This window comes from Ambystoma mexicanum, chromosome 14, assembly GCF_040938575.1.
Source record: "Ambystoma mexicanum isolate Mex_15411 chromosome 14, UKY_AmexF1_1, whole genome shotgun sequence".
Taxonomy (NCBI): Eukaryota; Metazoa; Chordata; class Amphibia; order Caudata; family Ambystomatidae; genus Ambystoma; species Ambystoma mexicanum.
This window is the reverse complement of record NC_090940.1, coordinates 72,311,185-72,329,244: the sequence shown is the minus strand read 5'-3', so window position 1 is coordinate 72,329,244 and position 18,060 is coordinate 72,311,185. Positions and strand designations below refer to the sequence as shown.

The 18,060-nt window shown below is 45.3% G+C and overlaps 1 protein-coding gene across 19 annotated transcripts in view; it reads left to right on the top strand.

Annotated features, from left to right (window-relative positions):
- MEIS2 (Meis homeobox 2) overlaps positions 1–18,060 on the top strand; it is a 338,667-nt gene that overhangs the window by 221,851 nt on the left and 98,756 nt on the right. The gene's annotated exons all lie outside the window — the stretch shown is intronic.

The following is an 18,060-nucleotide window of genomic DNA, read 5'->3' as shown; positions in this document are numbered from 1 at the left end:
TTAGAACTGATTGGAGCACATAATTGCCCTACAGTGACAATCCAGTGAATAAATCCTGCACCATCTTGACCACACATCAGTTTCCATTTAACTGATTCAAATTCTTTACAGGTGGCAGTTCAATCAATATTGCTCTGAAGAATCTGGCAGGGAAGTGGAGTGTAATATTGCACCAATGCCACCAGTCTCACCCCCAATCTTCTTACATGTTAGAATGCTATTGTTATTGTAGGGCGCACATGATGTGTTCTGCTGGAACAAGAAGTCCCCACCATATAATGTGGTTGGTGCAGGGTTCGTAATGGAGGGCAGATGGGAGCTATTTGGCTCCTGCTTGTAGCCCAGAAGAGCCTGTTACCTTGATACCAACAGCCACCAGGAACTACTTTTGGCTCCTGGGGCCAACTGATGCTGAACAAACACACCTATGTGAATTTAACTGTGTGCATTTAGCACAATCTATAAATAAAAATGAGGACACATCTATATGACATTTAAAGCATGAGGGATTCCAAATAATGGACAAAAGGCTATATTTGCATCTTATGTGGAAGTTAAATTTGCGCAGCGCTATTTACTAGCTGCTTGTTCCATAATGCTAGCTCCTGATCACTGGTGATTGCTGGATACCCAGGAGCTGTTTTAGCTCCTTCTTACCCAATCTTAATTGCGACCCCTCAGGCAGGTGTGCCTGCCAATGCCCTGAAGCGTGTGGACAGCACTGACGCGACTGACGACTCGCGTTTAACAGACAGGTGAATGAATGACTCCTTTCCCCAGTGCCACTTCAGGCCCCTATGGCGGAACCTGTGCTCAGCCGCACACTGTAAACTATCTTAAAAAACGGGAAGGAGTCACCAGCATTTCCAGAGGAACGATCCTTCACAGCTCATCAGGATGCTCTTCCAGTTAAAGTCGCATGCGCGGCCGCGCACACCGAGACTTGAAATATATGGTTGCCTATAAAACCTGTTGAAATTGCCAGGTTTTATGATCTGGACATTAATTTCTTTACAATCACTAACCTCAGGGCCAGTTCAATTCCGATGTGGGCAGCCCTGTTATGATCAACATTCCCGAGGCTATGGAATGCAAACATGGCCAATTTAGATATTCCGATTATACGCGAAGTCATTTCATCAATGTATCTTTCCCGGCGCGCCTTTTGCAATCAACGACTCGCCACATCACTCACTCATTTTAATTGAACCCCCTGTAGTCAATGTTAACACATTTATTTCAAGCGCCAATGCAATGGCACGGGCCTCCTCCTGCATCTGTAACTCGACACTCTAATTGTTTCCTCAGTGCTCCGCTCTTGTTTGATCTGTCTGATTTCTTTGTATAAAGATTCTCTGCTTTACAATGTGTACACAAATCATTAAATCGGTGTTGATGTTTATCCAACAAACTTGCCAAGTGAGGTTGCAGCAGTGCCTCCATTATGAATTTACAGCTGGGCCATAAAGACGAGTTGCTGAGGCGCTTGCCTGCTGTCCTCTTGTCTCCTCCACGGGGAGGCGCTAGAGTTAGAGCTGTGCGGCCCGCTTTCATACTCATTCCAGCTTGCCTGCGTGGTGACACTCGGTGTGATCTCGGTCAATGCGAGCCGTGCGGCCCGGTTTCATACTCATTCCAGCTTGCCTGCGTGGTGACACTCGGTGTGATCTCGGTCAATGCGAGCCGTGCGGCCCGGTTTCATACTCATTCCAGCTTGCCTGCGTGGTAACACTCGGTGTGATCTCGGTCAATGCGAGCCATGCGGCCCGGTTTCATACTCATTCCAGCTTGCCTGCGTGGTGACACTCGGTGTGATCTCGGTCAATGCGAGCCGTGCGGCCCGGTTTCATACTCATTCCAGCTTGCCTGCGTGGTGACACTCGGTGTGATCTCGGTCAATGCGAGCCGTGCTGCCCGCTTTCATACTCATTCCAGCTTGCCTGCGTGGTGACACTCGGTGTGATCTCGGTCAATGCGAGCCGTGCGGCCCGGTTTCATACTCATTCCAGCTTGCCTGCGTGGTGACACTCGGTGTAATCCCGGTCAATGCGAGCCGTGCTGCCCGGTTTCATACTCATTCCAGCTTGCCTGCCTGGTGACACTCGGTGTGATCTCGGTCAATGCGAGCCGTGCGGCACGGTTTCATACTCATTCCAGCTTGCCTGCATGGTGACACTCGGTGTGATCTCGGTCAATGCGAGTCGTGCGGCCCGGTTTCATACTCATTCCAGCTTGCCTGCGTGGTGACACTCGGTGTGATCTTGGTCAATGCCCTTGCACCTACCTTGAGTCTCAGATACATCCCTGACATTTGTACAGTTCCTGATTAGTTGTCTGAGATGTCAGTGCTTCAGATATTGGATTGTTGGATGTTTTAAATATCAAAAAACAAATTAAATCTTCAAAAATCAGATGCAAAAAACTTGTTATATTATTGTGTCATGGTATAATGCACGTTTAGCCATTTCAATTGCCTCTTGGTGCTGTAAATTGAAGACTTACATCGTCCAAGGTTAAATTCTTAAATTGTATGATAGCCATTTCTTTCCTCCCTCCTTTACCTGGATCCAGATGCCAACTCTTACAAATCTAATTTCCTGCCCTGCCTTGGCCTCTGTTCTGTTCTAAGGCCTGTAAAATGGAAGGTCGCTGTGTTCCCCTTGGCATCGGCCTTAGTGTTGCCTTTCATGTTTTTGTCATGGAGTCATTTAGTCTCAATGTTTTAGGCACATAACTTATAAGGCTTCCAAAAATGATAATGACTTTCAAATATTTCAGAGTAGAATTTTCGGACTTGCCTCGAGTAGCCTCTTGGAGGCCAGCGGTTCAGTTAACACCGATTTCTTGTACAGCTCTTTTGACCCAACACAATGCTGATCTCTATCACTGTGCAAAAAGAAAGAGGTGATGGCTGAAAGGTTGGAATTTATTTGAAACCTCGAGGAATTGCTCTTAGCATATATATATATATCACTCGGATCATTAAAGTTGTTCCCTTTTACCGGAATGAGATGGCTTCCAATAAACCCACCCCTAAAACCATTCTTCATTTTCGTAATTTTTTTTAATGATCCGACCCAAAATAATTCTCTAAACACATTAACTTTGGAACTTGTTTTGATTTATCCCGTGAATTGCACTAACAGGGCCCTTTACAGGTACACTTACTTGCAAGTAGTCCTCCCCAAGAAATTCTGATTTTGTGCATGAGTTTTATTCATCACAGAAATCTGGGCAGACCCAGGTTTCCGTCCCAAAGACAGAACCCTTCCTAAATACTGACTGCAATGTCTGTGTATTGCAGACGCCGATGACATGATCCCACCAAATTCCAACACCTGCCAATCCTCTTTACTGGCTGTATTTTCACCATGGAGTGGATGAGGGAGGCAAGGTCAGTGCTTACAATCTGCCAACCTGCTCTGTCCACAAAATGCACCAACACCCTTCACATGGTTTGTAATTTAGTGGTGGTGACCGTGTCTCGGCCACTAGAGGATGACCTGTCTGGCATCAAAGTAAACCACTTACTCGCTCTGCAGCAGTGACGCTGATGATAAGGAGACGATTTAAGCACAAATGTTCATTATTTTCAGATATACCCTTAAGCCAAACAAAAATCCAATGGCTGGCTTCGAGGCCGTCTATTAGGATGGTCACCCAGAGCAGCCCCACTATATATTGCTGCCGAAATTCTGTCTTTTAATCCAGGACAGAAATTCCCATTTATTTATGGCAAAATGTAATTTATTTGAGGGATCATAGGGCCCTGCGTGCATCTGTGCTAGTGCTTCAGTGTGCTCAGGTTGCCAGACTGATGTAGGTGGGGGGCCTCTTAGAACCAGCACTGCCTTGCTGTGGCAGTTCTCCTACAATGCAATGTGAGGCTGCCATCCTGAGCACCACCAGCAGGGATTGGGGGACAGATTAAGGCTAAAAGCAGCAGAAGGGTCCCAAGCACCGGGAGAGAGTGGTGGAAAATGGTCACTTTGCTTAGGGTGGTGAAAATCCTTGCACTGGAATTCGTGCGACGGTCTCTCGCATTACATGCAGCTGAAGTTCAGTGGTGGTGGTGCTACTCATCTTCTGTGAAGTGACCCTTTGTCGGACACAAGAGACTGCGATTGGTTGATGTCAGGTTCACCAAGGGGACACCATGGCCTACACCTTACATGAGAAGACTGATGGAGATCTGAGCATCCTGCATGGGGTGTGTTACACATCATGTTGAGAGTCCTAATCCGACAGATCAGATGAGGGGGCAGATTTTGATTGGAGATGTAGTGAGGAGACCGTGTGCGTCGGAATTTGGGGTGCCTGTGAAGTGCGAGTGAGTGAATGCTTTTATTTAACAAACACTGCCTGGGAGCGACTATTGGCGCGTTGGAATGTTCCCTGAGCCTTGAGTTTTATTCGCACACCAGTGATCATTTTCTGCCATTCCAGCACGCAGCAAATTCATCATTTCAGAATTGATGGCTTCAAGATGGTATAAATATCCAAACTTATAAGCATGACGGTCAACTTCTGTTAAAGGGTTCCATTAAACGGTCAAAATAATGTCACAATCAGAAGGCAGTGTCAATTTAAATGCCTCAATGGTAAACAAAGACTGCTATCGCTCATAGATTTTCAACATTAGACCTGTTTTACTCTGGGAAGGTTAGAGTGTAATGGGGTATTACAGCCCAGGGGAGGAAGGCTATAACATGTGTTCTCGGCCCACACCTGAGTATGGGCCTGAGGCGAAGCAGAGGGCGCATTATAATGGTATCTGGTAACTCCTGTTACAGCTATCCTGACAAACACAGGTTAAAAATAGTTTAGAAACAAAACAACTGTTGGAGAAGATGCTGAGACCCATCAGTGGGCCTTGCCCTCGTGGAATCTTGACTTTGGAAGACACTAAGCCAGGGATCTGCAACCTGTGTCCCTGCAGGTGTTTAGACTACAGCTCCCCTTGTCCCCCATCAATGACTATGCTGGTTAGAACTGATGGGAAATGTAGTCCAAAGCACCTGGAGAAGCAAAGGTTGTGGACCCCTGCACTGAACAATGAGGCAGCGTTTTGGAAGGGAAACATCAAGCTTTGAGACAGTGCTTAAGGCCCTCTGCCGACCAAGTGTTTACAATGGCTTCCAACATTCAATCGTACGCTTTATAGACCCGGGCCAAGGGCCATGCTTTAGTTATGGGCCCTGAAGACTGAGTTAAAAGGCCAAGCGAAGGGTGTATAGAGCTATTATGTTCTATATTAGGCATTAAAGGGGGTGGAAATACGTGAATGAGGAATCTGCCTGGGGTGATTGGATGGAATTGGATGGACTGGCTGGGAGTACGTACCTTCCTGAAGATGGAGCGATGAAGATAATGTCTCCAAATACTATGCCAGGCCACAGCAACCTGGAGTGGCCAGGCAAGGAATTGGTGCGACTAGGACGAAGAGAGGTAGGGGGGAGGTGCAGCTCAGCAAAGAAGCAGAGTGGCAGTGGGGGGCCGAGTCACTGCTGGGCCACGTCTGCCGGTTGAGGCCCAGCGAAGAGCCGGTGCAGCAGCAGAGTGTGGGGTCAAGGTTTCACCTGCCACCAGTGACCCGGGTTGCAGTTAAGGAGCAGCATGGGGCTGGGCCGGGGATCACTGAAGTCCAGGAGCGCCCAATGTGAAGAGGGGAGCATTGCCGGAAGCGGGGCTCGCAGGGGTATCTGTATCGTTCTCCTATTGCAGACAGATTGGCCAATGGGGAACGTTGTTCAAGTTCCAGGGAATATATTGTAAGTTACCTTCTTTGAGTGGGGCTAAACTAATATAAGTTGCTGGTTATGGCAAATGAGGTGAGCATTGATTAGCTGCATAACTGATGACAGAGATACAGTCTGTAACACTGCACTTTATGCATGAGGTGCTTACAATAGGCAGGATGTAACACTGCACTTTATGCATGAGGTGCTTACAGTAGGAAGGCTGTAACACTGCACTGTATGTATCCGGGGCTTGCAGTAGGCAGTCTGTAAACACTACACTTTATGCATGAGGTGCTTACAGTAGGAAGGCTGTAACACTGCACTGTATGTATCTGGGGCTTGCAGTAGGCAGTCTGTAAACACTACACTTTATGTATGAGGTGTTTACAGTAGGTAGGCTGTAACACTGCACTTTATGTATCAGGGGCTTGCAGTAGGCTGTCTGTAACACTGCACTTTATGCATGAGGTGCTTTCAGTAGGTAGGCTGTAACACTGCACTTTATGTATGAGGGGCTTGCAGTAGGCAGTCTGTAAACACTACACTTTATGTATGAGGTGCTTACAGTACGTAGGCTGTAACACTGCAATGTATGTATCCGGGGCTTGCAGTAGGCAGTCTGCAACACTGCACTTTATGCATGAGGTGCTTTCAGTACGTAGGCTGTAACACTGCACTTTATGTATCAGGGGCTTGCAGTAGGTAGTCTGTAACACTGCACTTTATGTATCCGGGGCTTGCAGTAGGTAGTCTGTAACACTGCACTTTATACATGAGGTGCTTTCAGTAGGTAGGCTGTAACACTGCACTTTATGTATCAGGGGCTTGCAGTAGGTAGTGTGTAACACTGCACTTTATACATGAGGTGCTTCGGGTAGGCAGTCTGTAAACACTACACTGCTTGTGTCTGATTCATAACCTACCTGTGTCCATTATGCCTACGGTGACTGGGCGAGTGCTACATATGGAGTTAGCTGATCCGTGCCAGGACCCCCATATGATATTGGCATGTAAATCCCCTTCGTATGACCTTTCCTTCTCTTTCTAGAAGCCTAAAGTCAATACTCCCCTTGGCATGCCACTGCACCTTCTGCTGAGCTGTTTGAGAGAGTGAATGAAGATTGTGAACGAGGAGCGCACTTGTTTAGTTCGAGTGATCTTTCAGCGTTTTGTGATTTCATTCCATGTTTTTGTACAGAGTTATGTGCACATGTAATGAATGCAATTAGACCTGCCCACCATTGGCAGACGGTTCTGCTGATGTCCCCCCTGCCTCCTAGCAAATACATCACCCGCTCATTGGCTGGACTTTGCATGCAGCTGGTTCAATGTTGAGTCCCTGGCTTGAATCATGGCCCACAGATGGGAGATGGATGAATGTTTGGATGTATGTTGCAACAGCAATGAATATGACCCACGTCAACGCTTTGCTGGTGGGTGGGCTTGAGCCCACTGTTACACAAAAGGGATACATGTCAATCAGACATAAGTGCCAGGCCCTGCTTTTGGCAACCACTGTGGACATGAAAGGAATTGCTCCCCGGCTGCCAAACCTAATCACCTCTGACCTATGGAAGGGGTAGCAACATCTGACTGTCCAACGTACAGTGGATAGATGTGTGCAGAGTCTAGGGACATTTGACCGAGGTGCCATGCATCACACACAGCTGTGTTTGACAGGTTGGGGTGGGTTGATGGCATACAAGGTGGAGTCCTTTGCCTCCGACTTCTCTGTGACTGGGAAGATCAACCCTGGGGAAAATGCAACTGCACACCTTTTTTTCTTTATCGACCTTTAAAGGATGCCATGTTCTTTTGCCACGGCATATGCCTCCATGCCGCCTGCCAGTGCTTGGGCACTGAATTCCGCTGCTGTAGGGTATCTTGCGAGCCAGATGATGAATTGCTATGCTAGAAGCCAACTGCTGTTGACTAGGAAGCTGTGTGCAGCAGTAGAGCCTCACTCTCCACAGTTTGCAAAGGCTTGAGCGTGGAGGTCGATAACTGCTTTATTTGGGATTGCGGCAACAAAAGACATCTACTTGAGCCTTGAGCTGTATCCCTGCCAGGCAAACACCGGCTGCCGGAGCCTTCTTCCAGACAGACTGATTGCATGGCATGCAGCGCTGCCCAGAAGCAGTGGAATCGCCTCCAATTGCCATCGGTCTGTTATGGAAATAGGCTGGCTGGGGTCAGTATCCGTGCCTTTCGGCAGCGCGAGCCAACCTGACAGAGCCCAGTGTTTAGATATGCTATAAATAGGGCCAGATTTCTCATGCTGAGAACGTGCTTTACACTTGACTGTGCTTGTGTTGCAATAAAGCTTAAGAAAGGAATATTGTTTTGGGGTGCCAAGCAAGGGCGCCTGGGAATTGTGTGGCTCCTTTATCTTATTTATGTATGTACTACATTTGTGTAGCGCAACATAAGCCCTCAGGCATCCGGCCCATTTGGTAGATGGGGAATCCCAGTGGCTTCTATAGAACCCTAGTCCAGGAAGAGCTGCGCGTGGAAAGTATCTCTGTAGAATTGAGCCAGGCGCAGGTGGGATCCTGTAAACCAGGGCCTGCCTTCACACCCTCTCCCCTGTGCTGGGGCCTCTTTTAACTTATTACTTTTTTTATTGCCTGGCTGTAGAAACAACCTTTCAATACAAACAAAATGTCATCATACAATCTTTAAAAACAAGAATACATGAAATCCTGCATAAAAAAAAAACAATTGTACAATCGAGCATACTTTATCATATTTTATCAGGAAAAAGACTTTACGACCAGCACTTAATTCTAATTCTGTTTTAGATCAAGCTCATTTAAAAAGTCTGTAGTTGCCAATTTAACCGACATACGCCTTGCACCAACAATTAATAACCATAGTTCTTCACTATCGGTCAGTGTATAAAAGGTAAAACAGTGTGCATAATGTTTAGTACATAGTGCATATAGTGCAGGGCAGTAGGCAACAACGTGCTTTAAGGTTTCAGTGAATTCCCTATTTTTACAGAATCCGCAGACATTCTCACTGGCCACCAGTATTTTCCGATTGCACATTATATCCTTAGTAGGCCATAAATTAAAACGGAATCGCATGTAGTCGTCTCTGCACTTCGGAGACGGATATTTGATGAGGTATGATTCAGTGGTTCTAAACCTCTTATGTCCAAATTGTGCTGGGGCCTCTTCATGGGCTTCAGGAAGAAGCTCTGCGACATTGTCAATCCTCCAGATCAAGCAGCCATTATGGTCTCTGCCAGCCTTGGGGACGTGGGTGGGGCCTGCGAGGATGCACGTCTGTGGCTGGCACACGATAGGTGCCTCTTATTTGTAAGTTTAGTCTCATTTAATCTAGATCGGTATGTCATGGTACAGGCATCATCCAGGAGTGTATGGGTTGGTTTACTTGGGCCTATGCTGTCACCTGGGTGCTTTTCTGGTTTGGAGATGGTGGAAGAGGAATTCTTATGGACTCGTTACACTGATGAGCTAGGATAGCGCCCTATCCATGCTGACATGGTCAAGCCGTATGGTCTGTTGGTTGCAATGGTCTGCCTGCTGGTGGGGGAGTGGTCATATTTCTTAAGTTTCTCATGTCCGCCATTTTGCTCAAATTGTTTATATTTTGGCTTATCGCTACTGTGAGCTGGTATGTATGTTTATGTAACTGCTGATCATACCTTACAGGGCAGTCAAGAGCTAATAGGTGACTGTGTTAGGTTCATGTATTTAGTGGTTGGAGAAACAATCTGGTTATGAAAGAAGTTTATGTGGAAGACCACACCCCCGCGGCCCCCCTTGCCTTTGGCTTGGAAAAGCATGGGGCTTATAGGAGAGTCTGGGGTTCGGAGCACAGTTGGTGAAGGCATTGATGCATCGTAGTGATGAAAACTAGTGGAGTAGAATATACTGTCTGAGCCAAATCAATGTATAAACAATTCTAAGTGTTGATCAATGTCAACGTTGTTGCTGCAACAGGGTCACTCAAGTGTACTTCTACTAGTACACGATTTCCCAAGATAACAGCTAAAAATACAGATGAGACCTTAAAAGTAGCATAAATACATTTCATTTGAAACGTCCCATTTAATAATTCATAGGATCCAAAAACATGTATATGTTTTGGGAAAAAATTCACAAAATGAGTCAATAATGTTACTGTAAAACAAACTCTCATTAAATAAAATCATATCCAATTCCATATAAATGTAATTACTGTAACCCAGGGAAGCCACTTCTGCCTTGGGTACCCTTTGTCCAAAGAACAGTGTAAAATTCTGTTGGTTACACCTTGCCTGAGTATTGCCTGTAAGATTCTACAGGGTCACAATTTAAGAGCAGGCTGCCCTGCTCTTTACAATGATGGAGATTCTCCTTTTGGAAAATGAGTATGCGGGAGACAAAAGCTTCTAGGAAGGGCTACAAACCATGTTACCTGAACCGAGGACACAACAGGATTGAAAGGGAAGATCAACTAGAACTGACCTAACAGAGAGGACACAGTGCGATCTTAAGAATTCATTATCAATAATACAGAACTAGCAATTTGGTCAAATGACTTATTTTTTAACTAATTGCCTTGAAGAACCTCACCGAGGGTCTCAAATTTGCATGGGATTTTGAGCGTGAAACACGTGTTGGCACAGAAATTGTGTTATATGTAACGCACAAATTCAATTTTGATGACATGGGTTTAAAACCTGTTGTTCATAATCCGTGTGCTTTGGCTTTGTATGCAAAAATACTCAGTCAAGGTGTAACCAAGAACATTTAAAATGTTCTTTGGTAAAAGGGCACCCAGGGAAGAAGTGGCTTACCTGGGTTAGAGTAATAACATTTATATTGAATTGTGGGTGTTTTTATTTAATGAGAGCCTGTACTGTGAAATAATTGGCACATTTTATGTATTGTTTCGCCAAAAATATACATGTTTTTGGGTCCTATGAATTATGAATTGGGACGGTTCAAATTAAATGTGTTTGCCCACCTTTTAAGGTCACATCGTGGTGATGTGCAACGCATAGCTGTGTGTAAAGCCTGGAGGATAGCTGAGGGGCAACACGTTTGTCTTGGAAGCAAGACAACGCATAGCAACACAGGCCCGAATCTCAGTCTCGCGCTTAGAAACCAGTCTCCGCTATTAAGCGCGTTATAAAAGAACAATTATAAAGTGGGACACTGTGTTGACTGGGACCCCTCGCAGTCTCCTCAGTTTAGAGAAGCAGAGAGGGACAGGATGGACTCCAAGACCAGCGGGCAGGCGTACATTTATCAGATCTTTGCATTCAACGAACTGGACAGCAGGCAACGTAGACTGGCCAACAAGTGCCTGGAAGGCCTGTAGAGCTGGGGCAAAGAGATTCACATCTCAGCTGCTGCTTGACGTGTGACAGACTCTGCCGGCCTATCGGAGGCATGGTTCTAACCCCCGCCCACCCGCAGAGATGGACCTGGACCCCCTCATGAACCTACGAGAAGTAAACTGAGGGCCGCATCCCCAAAAATAGGACACACATAAATTGAGGCTGAACCAATCTACCTGCCTGCCACCCAACCCTCCCCAAGTGCAAAAAAGGGTGGCTTTGAATGCGCCATATTTCAAGTGTTAATCAGGCAATCTGGAATCCCTCCTTGCCGCCCGCTCTGGCCATGACATTTCTTTCCATTACACAACACGTCCCTGCGCATAAATCCATATTTCAAATACACGGCTTTGTGAAAACAAGAGGTAGAACCAAAGCTCCGGGCGCATTGCTTTCGGGCCTGCCCAGCCCAGTGATATAAGCCGGCTATTCATTTCTGCCACACACTCTCCCCGCATGCACACCTTGGCAGGAGCGTTGCCTGGACTCAGTGTAAAATATAGCAGCTCCTTTCTCCCAGCAAAGGGTCACTGCTCACAAAAATGTAAACGAGGGTTTGCGTTACTTGTCTCACTTGTCACCAGACCTGTCACTTTTATCTAAAATGCCCAAGTTTGTGTGTTCATATCAACGTGTGTTTAAGTTCAAAGGTCGGTGCAGTGTGCAAACAAGGCAGAGGGGGGCGGAGTGTGGCATTTCCTTGGTTGAAGAGGCCAACAGCACATGAGCAGGACTCAGCGGCAGGGCCCCAAGAGACCCTAGACCAGCAATGACAACGTGACCATAAGGCCATTGGTTGAGCTTCTGTAGAGCTTGTTGGAGGGAACACGTCTAAATGCACCAGTGACTCTTACTGGTTAGAAGAAGGTCTGGCAGTAGCTGAGGGCACAGAACCTTGGCCAATCATACTTGAAGTCTGATGCACCACTTCCTTGGCCCTCCCTGGAGGAAGGGGACAGGCAGGAAGGATCCAGTGGCATTGCCACCAGTGGCTAAGCTCGCATAACTAGACACCCAGTGGCCAGAATCTGGGATCCAGCAATGCATGAACCTCTTGCTATCATGGGTTATGGACATATGATGTGTCCAAAAGTCACGGATAATGCAGCCGCACATACTCTTAGAAGAGATCTGCCCGGCATTGGAAAGAAGGTGGTTCCTAAGTCGCATGGCGCTTTTGCAAGGGGGCACTTGCCTTTTCGGAGGCGAGAAGTGGAAAGGTCCGTTACGCACAGAGGACACGGACATACACGATATCGTCCATCACGGAAAGGCCACCCTTCAGACTGGGGCTTGCAACAGCGACCTTGGTACGCTGTCTCAAGGTCCAGCAGCCCTGTGACTAATAGTGCCCCTGGAGAGATTACACGATAGGCCCTCGGCCATATTTATCACAGGCTGGTGTGCAAACCGTTGGAGGAGGCCATCTGAAATCCTGCAGAGGACATAGGCAAGTTCCCGGGCGAGAAGTTGAAAAATGGCATGAAGGTATCCAGCAATATCCTCTGTCCTTCCTTTCACTGCTGCAGTGCACTGGCTTCAGGTACACATTCAAGGGGGAACCAAAACCATGCATAGAAACCGGTGGTTCTGGAAGTGGTAGAGGGGAAGAAACGGGGCTTCTGTGGTAGCACCCTCAAGAAAAAGCCACCCACTGATTGCATTATTTATGAGCCAGTTTCTATGTTTTTCTTTTTTTTCTTTTTTGGGATAGTTTTAATGTGTGAAAAGTTTGTATTAAACTATAAGACAGAATAGCTTTTTTAAAAACCACCTACCGATGGAAAAACACGGGTCTGTTGCAAGACCCTGTTGCTCCACATTTCTGTTTTACTACAGAAACAAAATTAAAGAATCTTCTCCATTTTCTTCTGAAACACCCCAAAGTTTTGTATAATGTGGGTTTCTTATTACATCTGCAAAATGGCCCAAGTAGCCTTCGTGGGATTGGTCTAGAAGTTTAATCGATGCACGGTGTGCCGTCCGGTTCCATATGATTTATCACAGATGTTTTTTCGCTGGGTTTTTTTACTGCAGATTTTTGTATGAAAAAGCTCAACAATTTTTTTTTTGTGGGGGGTTACTCCCCCAACTCCCATCCCCTTTATTTTTTTTATATTCCCGTACAGCCACACCAAATTTATATATTTTTATAACCCCCCCCAAAAAAAAATGTGATTTGGCAATAAAAATCCCGCAAAAAAACATCCTGCGATGAAAGGACGTCGTACCGCACCATCTGCCTGTCCACTCAGACGTCAATGTCAATAAGCACAACGTGTGAATTCTCAGGGGTTTCGACAAAATTATAATATAAATAAAAAAACGTGCCTTCCTTGGCGTGAGATGGCATTAATGTCTCCTACTTTATTTGGATTGATTCATTGGAATTGTATAGCGCTTCATTCGTGCACCTGGCCGCGTCAGGGCGATTGGCCGCCATACAGGCACCAAATGGCAGGTGCAGAAATTCTGCGGCTGCCATGGATTGCAGCTCTGCAACTTGGCTGGGAGCCCTTCCAATGCACCCTCGCTTTGCCTGCTGCCCGCTCAGATCTTTCCATAGGCAGGCTGAGTGCAAGCTAGTGAGTGGGACCCATGGCTGGAATTCACCTGCGTCTACACTGCTGGTTTTACCATCCATATTTGGGTCATTTTGATTGCATTTCAGGTTTTCATCACCCATACCAGGGCCAGAGGAAGGTGTAATGGGGACCACTAGATGAGAGTGGAGACATGGACCTGGCCGATAGCAAACTGACAGTTCAGCCTTTTTTTTATAACCATGTTTTCATGGGCATTACTTCACAATCAAATGAAATGTTCACTTTGCTGGTGGTTAGGAATACTGTGATTGGAGTGCATGGGGTGTCTACACACATGGTACTTAATTTTTCACGTAGTGTTATCCAGTATATCGAGAGGAAAAAATAAATGACAGCAGCGCTTTCAGACGAGCCACAGCACATACAATCTCTCCTTTATTATTAAAGAGAAAGCAGAGCTAGATTTCAGCACCCTAACTACTATAACTGATTTTAAAAGCTTTAAACTGCTCAAGAAGGAAAAGGTAAAACGCGGCAGCTTAGCGCAGATATTTCGTGCTCTGCGGCAACCATCACAGCGGCGCACATCTGCAGCAGAGGCGAGGGGTGGGGGTGGAACAAGAGTATGGCCTGAAACAAGGAACAGTGACACTAAGAAAAAGAGGAGCACGGCAAGCGTAGTTAACTGGCTGATGGCAAACATTAAGGATTGGCTTTGGGGGCGCACAGGTAGCCAGAACACCGGGTTGGCGTAAAGCGTATGCAGAGAAGTCTGTATTTCTCTGTCCTCCAAGACCTTCGGAAAGCAGATGAAAAGATCTCACAAGAAAGAAAGTTGGAAAGCACTCAATGCTCGTTCAAAAAGACAGGACGATGGCATAGTGCAAAAATGAAAGATGAAAGGCAAGGCTTCTATGCTGGAACAGAAAATGTAAAATAAAATAAACTTATAACAGAATGAGCTTGGTACACTGTAGCTGAATGATGGTTACACTGAGATACTAGATGACATTCAAAATCGGATCTGTTACTCTCCTCAAATGCAAGATGAACTCCAAACATATAGTACTCCGATCTTGCAACTCAAAAATGCAAAAAGAAAAAATTAAAAATAAGTGCTTTCAAAAGAGATAAAGCTTTAAACAAAATCCAAAATGTAAGAAAAGAAAAGGAAGAAATGATCATATAAAATAGTTTTTTAAAAAGTTTATTAAAAATCTAAATATAAAATATTAAAATTTAAAATGCTACAATAAAAATAAAATTTTTAAAACAAAATCCAAAATTAAAAGAGAAAAAGATTATATTTATTTATTTATTTATTTATTTGTTCGCATTTGTTGAGCGCACAGGCAGCCGGAGGGCATCGTGGCGCTTGTTACAGATATAAAAATGATGTGTTGTACATACAGTGAAGTCACTACTTAGTTGCAAGAGAAGAGTAGTAGCTACAGGAGAGGAGGAGAAAAGAGTAAACGACACAAAGGAAGAGGAATTAGTTAAACAAGGTGGTTTTCAATTTTTTTTCGGAAGGCTGTGAGAGAGGTTTCTGCTCTGAGCGTGCTAGGTAGTGCGTTCCATAGCTTAGGGGCAATGTAGGGGAAACTTATTCCACCTGCTCTAGCTCGTTTGATGCGTGGGACCCTAAGTTGGTTGGTGTGGCATTGCCTAGTTGGTCTGGTGGAGTGAGATCTGGCTAGCGTATCAGACAGGTATGAGGGTGCAGACAGGTTGATACATTTGTGTGCAGTGGTATTTTGAATGTAATGCGCTCTTTGACAGGTAGCCAGTGTGCTGCCTTTCTGGCCTGCACGATGTGGTCCCTTTTTGGTATATTGAGAGCTGCTCTTAGTGCATTATTCTGTGTTGTTTGGAGTTTATTGAGATTGGAGTTGGAGGTGCCAGCCAATAGCGCATTACAATAATCTAGTTTGGCTCCAATGGTGGCTCTGGCAATAGAAAGGCAGTTATCTTTGGTTAGGAAAGGTTTGATGGCATTAATGAGCTTAGTGCTCAGGGCGGAGGCAGAAACAATGGAGTTGACTTGCTTGTCCATGGAGAGTGAGGCGTCAATGTGGACTCCTAGTGTTTTAACAGATGGTAGAACTGGGATGACACAATTGTCTATGCAGAAGTTGGTGTAGAGTGGGTCGAGGTTCGTGAGAGTGGATTTTTGACCAAGGATGAGAATTTCAGTCTTATCTCCGTTAAGACATAGGCCGTTCGTGGCCATCCATGTTTGGATGGTGGCGTATATATTCTGGAGGGTGGCTGCGTCTTGATGGTAGAGTCCTGTGAGCGGGAGGAGCACTTGGGTATCGTCAGCGTAGTTGGTGTATGTGATCCCAAGTGCGTCCAGTTCATCGAAGAGAGGTTTGGTAAAAAGTAATATTATCACATCTTAACATTTAAAATTATTAAAGAGGCATCCTAACATGGTTGAAAAGCCAGGCAGAGACACAATAGGATAATTGGATGAGGAGGATATTGTCAACTATATTCCGTAGTTGCTCCATGAGCACCCTTGCACCATTCAAATGCTTATCAGGTCCCATAACAGCACTGATGACTTTCCAGGAAGTCCTGATACGGCCATGTGATAAATGTGCTCCTGCAGCAGCGTCCAACCTACCCCATGCCAAGTGAGCGCCACCAATCCCAGGGATGTCAATTGAGGGTCGCCAGGGGTCGCAGATACCCCTGTGGTCTCCCTTTCTACCCCTAAAAAATTATTTTGTAATTATTCTTTTTTTTTAATGGAAGATCCTGGTCTGTGGCCAGCGCTCTTTGTTTCTGGAGTGGCTGGCTTTCTTGCTCAGGCCTCTGAAAAAAAACAGGATTCCACGAGTGGAACAATTTGAACAGTGACCCTACATAAGAAAGAATAGGAAAAACAAATAATTTGTCTTTCTGGAATTCTATACAATAATTGTTAGACTCATTAAAGGTTTAGTCTGTCCTTAAAAACCTCAATTTCACAGTGCAGACAAAAACGTCAAAAAGCATTTAAAGTAGAATAAGCATCCATTTTGATCTATGTATTTTGCTTTTCACAAGTTGCAGTTATACCATATTATTTTTCTGACGTTGTCTCTGTTATGATCATCACAAGATATTCCATCTCGGTCTCCTCAGTAGCTTGACAAATTCCTTGTGCCTAAAAGCATGTGTAAGTGTAGAAATGTTTGACCATAGCACATAAAGTGGCCTTTGATTTCATTGTGCCCCAATTAATTCTTTGTTGTTATGTGTCTATCTTTCCTATCTCCCTGGCATGCTGTTCAGAATGTTTGTTTGCATGTATGAGGTAACGAGTGCCCAGAGTACGGGATGCTGTGTGAGTGCGCTCCTTGCCCTGTGCTACTTTAAATTCATTAATAAACAGTTGTGAACCCTCCCAATGGTATGTATTTTGCCTTCCTCTGAAGCCTGAAACGTAGATCCATGCAGGCTTGATATGTGGCCAACTTTACACCAGACCTGCACATGAACTGGTCACCTATTACCAGTTTAATTGTATCTACTACAGAGTATAATTTGTTTTTTGAATTTGAGAACATTCAGACATGTAATTGCTAATTTTACTATACCCTGTAAGAGAGCTATAGCCGGTAACATAGCTCAGTGGGCTGAGCATTCCCTCCTGCGATGTGTGTGTGATCTGCAGGTTGCAGTTTCGAGGGCCAACTCTGTGGGCGATAAATGAGTACCAAACACAGGTTCGGTGATATTGTATGTTCATTTGTTCTATATAAAGCACGTAAGTGCTATATAATATTACATCATTATCATTTGGCCATGGATATCTGCTTGCATTCACAGTAATTTGGTAATATGGGCCCATACACACTGATATTAAAGATAAATATGGTGATCCGTTCTTGTATGAAATGTATATCACATTACAGTGATATCATAACAATATTTTTCTTAGTGCACTTAGGAACAATGCTATGTGATGCCACTTCCTGTTTTGTCAAGGGGTGAAAGGTTATGTTCCATCACTTCCCGTGAAGTCACTTCGGGATAGTGTCAAATGACATCACTTGCAGTGATGTCATCAACGGTCAAGGGTCATGTGCTGTTACTTCCGCTACCCCTGGCATTTTGGTGAAATTACGTCCCTGACCAATCCCATCCAGTCGGCATTTGTTACCTACTTGCTCTTCTAACACCATCCTTTCTTTGCCTCCACTCTAATGCTACCACCCCCATGTTTGAATACACTTGCTGTTTTGGTCTCACTTTTTTCCGCTAGACGGCAGATTCATACAGTCATGTTTTGCTCATTTCTGAACCTCTAGTCCCAGAGAGATCATCTTCTGCTTCTGAGGGCCTGCCTGTGCGGCTGTCCTTACTCCCATTTGGAATATACACGTGCCTCTTGCACCCCCCCCCCCTCTTCTCTCCGCTTGTG